We start from the raw sequence: 7,838 nt of genomic DNA, 5'->3' as shown, positions 1-7,838 counted from the left end.
AAGAGAGACGGACTCGCGACAGAAAAGCCGATCAGCTGATCATTGATCAGTTTCATGATTGAAGTAGCAACAGGAGAGGGAGGGAGAGAGAAGAGGCAGTCGCTCCATATATCGGTTGTTAAGCTTTACAAACATTCAGAGATCAACTTGCACACTTGCTTTACTTCTCTCTGGGAAAACTTCCTCGGAAATGAAATGCTGGTTTGGTAGCAAGGCTACAAATACACACAGCCGCTCTATCACGTGAGCACACTGCTCTGAGGTGCTACGGTTATGAGCAGAGTTACGCCATGTCGCAAGTTTTGCGAGGTGCTTTTTTGATATTTAATGGATCGGATTACATTTTTTATTTCTCTCCGATATCCGATCCAGTAATTTACGTCAGTATCGGACCGATACCGATACGTAATATCGGATCGGTCCATCTCTAGTAAATATAGCCTTGTCCCTAAAAGCATCTACCTTCGGATGTGTACCTTCGGATCTCTGTTGCTGAGTGTAGCTCTTCCCTGCCAGCTGTGGCTCACATTTATAACATTTGTAGTTGGGTTTATTGGCTCTGCAGCAGAGTCGGACAACTCGGGCTCTGCCAGGAGATCACAGAGGATCTGTGCAGCTGGTGATATATGTTCTCTGCTGTGCTGTGAGGCGTCATAATGTTCAGGGTTACAGTACCTGCACTGAAACGCATTATGATTCTGCAGAGCTGGTGGGAGCGCCCACACAGATTGCCTCAGTGTTCGGAGAAAGCTGCAGAGAATGAGGCTCTGTCACCGAGGTTAGCGGGTCAAGACTCACATTGTTTTTGAAATTAAGTATAGAAGAAGGAGTTTCTGACCCGTCTTCACATCCTGCACATCTGTCATAATATGTGCTCTCACACTGAAAACCTGCAGCATGCCCCAAAAATATCCAAATCCGGAGTGTGTTCTGGAAATCACATTGCAGTCAGGATAAAGGAGTGAGTGTGCACAGACTGATGGACGGGGGAGATGGTGAATGAGGCTACGGTTTCATGTTGTCAGGACTTGCATGTATTTTTCTGTACAACCCTTATCAGTTTGATTTTACATTACACAAATTTTTCATAGTAAATTAGAAAAGTGTATACTTGAGTTTTTTAATGCTTATTTTTTCCTTTTTAAGTTCTCTTTTTTTTAAATGAAAGATGTTAATGTATGGAATATTACAAATAGTAATGAGAGAGAGACTAGGATGCAAAGGTGAGTCTCAGCTTGAATCTGATTGGCTTGCTGAAGCAGCCTAACAACTTCCTGTTTAATATTTGACACAGAAATCCAAACCGACAAGCATTTTGCGTTAGATTCATAGATTGTATAAAATATGGATGTAACTTTCTGGTCAGAAAAATGTCAATTTGGAAGTGCCTTAAACCTGCAATTTATCTGAAGGTCACCAGATGGCGATAGTTGTGGTTGCAAAAACGCTTGCAATTGGCTGGGAAATGGCTTTCTTTCTGGACCTCTGTAAATACTTACGAGTTTATGGGCTCAGTTGCTCACCTTGTGTCATACTGAATAAAACAAACACTCTTAGTTTGTACATTTTGGTCATACCACGTTATAAAAAGGTGGATTAGCCATGTTTTCCACGGCACATCGACTAATGTCAATCACAAATCAGCGAGCAGTCAATTTGTTTTGGGTTTTTTTGTTTTTGTTTGTTTGTTTGCATTTTTGTGTAACCAAGATGGCGGAGGCCAAACATTTTTTTTTTAAATAAACCATGCTTGATGTAGACAATTGGCAAATAAATAACATTAAATGTTAAAGATTTATCAAGTCAAGCTCAGAATGAAGTTTGAAAGGACTTCACAGGCAGAAAAACATATTTAGAAATGGGAGAAAATTAAAATTTATCAACATATTGAAAATGCGAAGCATACAAATACACAAGGAAAAATCCAAAACAACCAAAACTTTAACATGCATTAAAACCAACCGAGAGAGAAGATGAGAAAGAGCGAGAGGAGGAAAAACACACAAACTTAGAAGAAAACCAAACAGCCAGCATGGTATAGATAAAGAAAATGTGCATCGGCTTGACCTGATTACTAAATGTGACTGAAACCTAACAGTTGGTGTGTCTGGTCTCTGAATATATGCTTGCTCAAATTGGATTCAGATTCATTTTTGACATTGGCTATTTGAGAGTTTGGCCTCATGCTTGGAACAAGCTGCATCCTGTTTTGAATGAGCTTCATTCTGCTGAAAGTCCAGCAAACAACCCTTGTAGTAATACAGCTTTCTAGAAAGGAAATGAGCGTGATGCATTGATTACTTGACAGTGCAATTCTGTCGGACACCTGGCAACAAATCTCCTGGGAAAGAAACTAAAACAGCCAGGCTATAGGCTTTTGTTTTCCCCAAGCTTTTGGTAGTTTTTCTCTGCTTAAGTGGTGGATGGTAAAACTGGAAAATACAGAGGAACTATACTTCACAAAATAAATTCCTGAGAGAGAGGGTCATGGAAACAAAAACTAAAACATGAAATCATGTTAATTTTATTCTCATTAGTTTTTGAGCCGTTTTACTTTAGTTTGCAGGTATCACTTCAGAAGCAAATCTCAAGTGTAGGAAACAGTGTCATTCTCAGCACTTGGATTATTATGAGAGAGTCTGGATTGTCTTTTGTCGTCAGATCAAATGTTAGTCAGAAAAGCTTTGTATAAGAGAAAAAGCCTTTTTCTTCTCTTCTTCCCATCCCCCCTGGTGCAAGCTCACAGGATTGCGCAGGGCATTATTTGAAGTCTTGTATGAACATAAAAGCCTGCTCATAAAAGTTCCCTGCAGTGAAAACGACCTAAATAAACACAGCCCTGAAATAAAACTCTCCCCAGGTTCAGCTAACCTTTCCTCAGAATGGAGGATGGGGACAGGAGAGGCTAGAAGAGGCATTAGGGACCGAGTGCCTGAGCATGGGATGGTTTTGTAGTGGCAGAATGCAGCTATTTGGTGGATGTAGTTGTCCAGAGTGCATTACAGCAGCATGAGTGGTTGCATTTTTAGCCAGGCTACAGTCTGACCTCTGACGCTGGTAGTGATGGTAGTGTTTCAGTCCCACTGGGGATGGAACCAGTAGCACTTCTGCCTTTCTGCACACACAGTCGCACACATTCACAAAGGTTGTATGTGGAAGTTGTCTATTTGAATTTCAGTGAGATTTCTGAAAATATCTTGAGCTGTGAAGCTCAAGATCTGAATGCATCATTCATTCATACCTTAGTCGCCTACTGTGGCTCACGCAATCCTAGCAATCTCTTACAACATCCTATATTCTGCCAGTTGTGTTTCTAGTTTCCAATCTTCTGACTGACACCAGGTTTACTGCATCTGCTCACGTCTCCTATCGGATTGCTTTCTGTATATGGCCACATTCAACAGAACATGTAAAATACAAACTAAGTGTAACACATCCGAAAATGTGATCTGCAGTATTGAAAATACTGTTATTCAGGCCACTCTAATTCCAAAATCTTGTGACGGTTTGTGTAACACATCCCAACCACCTAAACATTATTACTGCCCAGGGCACACCCAGATCTCATCAACCTCTCCCACAGTTCAAGGAACGTGCTCAGAAAGAGCCCATAGCTGAGTGACTGTCCAATAAAAGTATCTGAACATGTGTCAGAACAAGCCTGATCTGCAGAGGTCCCAACCCACAAGCCACAGTGCATCCTCTGCCAGTGGTGTGTGGTAGACACCAGAGGTCTTTTGTCCGTACCGCAAAATATGAGAGCTGTTGTGAAGCATGAGTGGGACCTACCCACTGTTACATGGTTTTAATTTTATAACTGATCAGTGTGCAGACATTGTTTTTTTGGGCTCAGCCTATGACCTGTGCTTTTTTGCAACAAGCCTTGCCACTATCGCCCTGCAATAAAAAGCTATTTTCAGTTTACTCTTTACCTGAACCATTACACATCTGTGTACACCAAGACAGGACATGATCTTAATATAAAAAAGGTGGCTAAATGGACCCCAATGACAGTGTAGTTCACTACAAATCATGCCCAACATATCAATAGTGTCCTTGCAGTTAGCTACAGTGATTAAGGATGCCTTCATTTCTTTGCCATAGCTGTTGCTTAATCCTCCTCCTCCTGGTTTGTATGTTTTTTTTTAATTCATGCATTGAAGTGCCACATTACATTTTACAACCTTTTGAAGCCTCTGTTGGTAAAGTAATGAGAGCTCAACAGCAGTGTTGTGTGATGGTGACGACATGGGAAGATATAACTGGAGAATTCCTTTCACATTCAGTCTAATTTAGAATTCACGTTAATGTAAATCTAGACTACAGGATACTTTTAATTCTTATTGTTGGTTAAAAACATATTTTAATACATTTTAAATGCACATAATTGGCTTTGTTTTTCATGTAACTTGCAATAATTAAAGAAAGTGCCTCACAGAAGAAAAATCAAGCAAATATAATAAAAGTGTCATTACACTTGTTGGCAGATGCTAAATATTAAAAGCCTAGGTCTGGATTATGATATCTTTGTGCTCCTTATTATTTAATTAGGGACATGTAAGATCCCTTCGTGTAACTGATCCCCCTCTCTGTGCCTGTCCTCACAGCCAAGTTGTTGCCTGGCTCGACCCTCCTCTGTTATAAATAACCAGTCCTCATAAGCAACTAAGGTTATTTGTACTCCATGTGCAACAAGCACTGCATTTGTACCACGTCACTGAAGCGCAGTGAAACTAATTTTGCTTTTGTTGCTTAATTCTTGCAAACATTTGTCTTTTACAGGAGTTTAATGATGTTAATGGCTGTTTGACAGAATCAAATGAAATGCATTTGCAGAGTTTTTGTTCTTGCCGAAGCTCTGAGATTGGGGAGTGCGTTTTAATTTATTGTCCTATAATGTGGGTGTTTTGAAGCCCTTTGAGATTCTAGCTGTGATTAAGTTTATGCAAATAAACGTGACTCAAAGAGAGTGGATGCATTTAACCCAGTGTTTACATCCTTTATTATGCAGGCTTTTCAGTGTAAAACATGTCAGTCCAACGATAAAAGTTGTGTGGAAAGTGTATTTTTAACAGTCTTGCTTGCTAGTGCTCGCTCCCTGGCCTGCTTTTTACTTTTTTTTTTACTTTTTTTTTTTTTTTTAAAATCATCATTGTCTTTTTGTCACATGCTGAGCTCACCATCTGCCACTGCTGCAGTATCGTCAACGTCCTTAAAAAGTCATTGCTGTATACTTAATTATCTTGCTTTAATCGCCTGCCCTCTTCAGGGAGATGAAAGGTTATTAGAAAATGAGCCCACACGGGGATTTTATTAAAACTGAAGCACAACTCTGTATGCAAGTGTATATACAGCCACGGTTGGGGATGTAGGTCCTGTTGTCCTTGTACCATGAGCTTCTTTTTTTCTTTTTCTTTTTATATGTGGTTGAAGCTACATCCATCACACTTGAATCCTTCCTCTGGCTGTATTTATATTAGTTCTGTATGACTTGTTTGTGTTGTTCTGGTTTTTGTAGTGTGATTGATTTTAGATCCTCCTACAGTTCTGATCAATTCCACTTTTAATCATAAAATGCTGATTTAAGAAAACAACACAGTCAATGAGATAATTTTGTTTTTGAGCATATTGAAGTTCCGACATGTCACGTCACAAGGAGGCTCGCCTTCTCTTTTTTAACGAAATTAATATAATATAATATAATATAATATAATATAATATAATATATGACACTAAATAATGGCACATTAATCAGCTGCCTCTGTAGTGAGTTTCCTTGGGATACCTCTGGGATCTTGGACTGCAGCGGTAGTCCAAGGAACACGAGGAAATCACCCAAGTAATAGCAGTGTGTTTACCTCCACCTGCAGCTCTGTAAAACGGTGAGAGCAATTTTGAATTTTTCTATTATTTTGTCTGCAAATGTGTCACTTACACGAGTGTAGAGAAACCCGTGGCCTGGTCCTCGGTCTGTCTGCCAACAAAAGAAGTGGTAACTACATCACCTTACTGCGTCCTCCATCCTCTTCCTCCTCAGTAATCCATCACTGGCACTCAGTCAAATCACACTTTTCATGCTAGAGATGTGTTAACCAAATGGGAGCAGAGATGTAGCAGAAAAGTGGAGCGAGGAGGCCTGAATCCTGTGGCAGAAATGCAGCTCTCTTAGTGTGAGAAGCAGGCTCGTTAGCATTCATGTGTTGCGTTCCTGGTCTCTCACACGTAGCAACATCCTCCATTATTGAGCAGTAGTAAATGCTTTGAAGTTGTGCTGTTTGGGGAGTTTGTGCTCCAAAAGAGAGTAGGAGTGGGGACGCGAGGCTTTGAAAGGCAGAAATCTCAGCTAGTTATTGTGTTGTATTGATCAAAATCCTTTTTCCTGATATTTCTCTGCCCACTGTTGCACTGTGTTTTTTCCTTTTACTGGATGGTAAAAATGGCTGTTCCACATAAAGCAAAAGAAGCAGCAGCACCACCAGCCTGCTCTGGTCTGTCATTGAAAACAAGGTCAAGGTGACGGAGAATCTAATTGACGCTTGGCTCAACCCCGCCAGTCCCCCCGGGATGTTTAACAGCAGCGCTGCTCACTCACCCTCCTGCACCGCCATTGCCACGTGGTTACACCACAAGCTGCGACTTGCATCTCATTAGCATTTGACAGCGTGGGCCAAAGCTGCAGTTTCATCTAATGCATTTAATGGTGAGACTATATTCAGAGTAATTTAATTAATGCCTTAGTGTGAGTCTGCGGTCAGATAACATTAAAACAATTTCACAGCAGCGTCACAATCAAAGTGGTGTGTTTCAAATTGTTAATAGCTGGTTTATTTTTATTCATAATAGGGAGCACATCTTTGATATCATCCATATTAAACATAAAGCACCATCAGTGGGTGAATTTTTAGATTATTATAGCCAAATAACTTACATTTGGTACATGGTACATGTTTACAGGTCTGTGATTTGAAGGAGTTGTTGAGCAAACTGAAGAAATCCTATGGATGTCATCATATATCTTTTCTTTCTGTTTTTCTCTTTAATTTTGACTGTTTATTATTCTGCACATGTGAGAATTCAACCTGGTAAATATTTTCAAGGTGCAGTTGCTTAGTAGCGCCACATGGTAGTGGAAAGGCAGTTCCTGTTAATAACGTTGGACAGAAATTGGAGGCAGCCAAGGGTGTAGCAGGAGGTAGCCCTCGGCGAATGGAGCTAAGGGACTAAAATACTTATTTCTACATTTACACCTGCTTCTAGACTTTTTAAAAATAATTTTAATTTTCACAAATGTGAAATGGATGATCTGATTGGATTTATAACCGGACAGATTCCCCTGATTGCATTAATTTCCAAGCAATAGCTAGAGATTATAGGTGTAGTTAAATCACAACAGAAACTTGGGTGCGTAACAAGCTGCTGACTTTCTTGTGTATAAAGTACAAAATCCAGAGTCTAAATTCCTGAATATATTAGAAATATTTTGGTAAAGAGTTGTGGAAAGACACTGATATGTTTTGCTGAAATATTCTGCTCTTTTAAGACTATACGTTTATTGGTTTATTCATTCTTTTCAGTTATTGTGGAATGGAAAGCAACATTTCAGCAAAGAGTCGACCAATCACACACATTACTAATGCAAACTCCTCACAGAAAGTGGTTATGAAATTCAAATCTAGAAACAAATAATGCGCCATTGTGGCACCTATAAAAAAGAAAATCACTGCTCAGAATAATCCCCCCCTGGGATTTACAGAGTATGTGATAGGTTACAAAAATTAGGTGGTGAATGATGGTTAGCTTTCAATTCAGTTTCATTCAGTTTCATTTCATTTCAAATC

At 39.7% G+C, this 7,838-nt stretch overlaps 1 protein-coding gene across 3 annotated transcripts in view; it reads left to right on the top strand.

Annotated features, from left to right (window-relative positions):
• LOC102215061 (spermatid perinuclear RNA-binding protein-like) overlaps window positions 1-7,838 on the top strand; it is a 92,800-nt gene that overhangs the window by 28,025 nt on the left and 56,937 nt on the right. The window lies entirely within an intron of this gene.

The sequence above is a fragment of the Pundamilia nyererei genome, unplaced genomic scaffold (genome assembly GCF_000239375.1).
Source record: "Pundamilia nyererei isolate P.nyererei 1_Seehausen unplaced genomic scaffold, PunNye1.0 scaffold00038, whole genome shotgun sequence".
Classification (NCBI taxonomy): domain Eukaryota; kingdom Metazoa; phylum Chordata; class Actinopteri; order Cichliformes; family Cichlidae; genus Pundamilia; species Pundamilia nyererei.
This window is presented reverse-complemented; position numbering and strand designations above follow the sequence as displayed.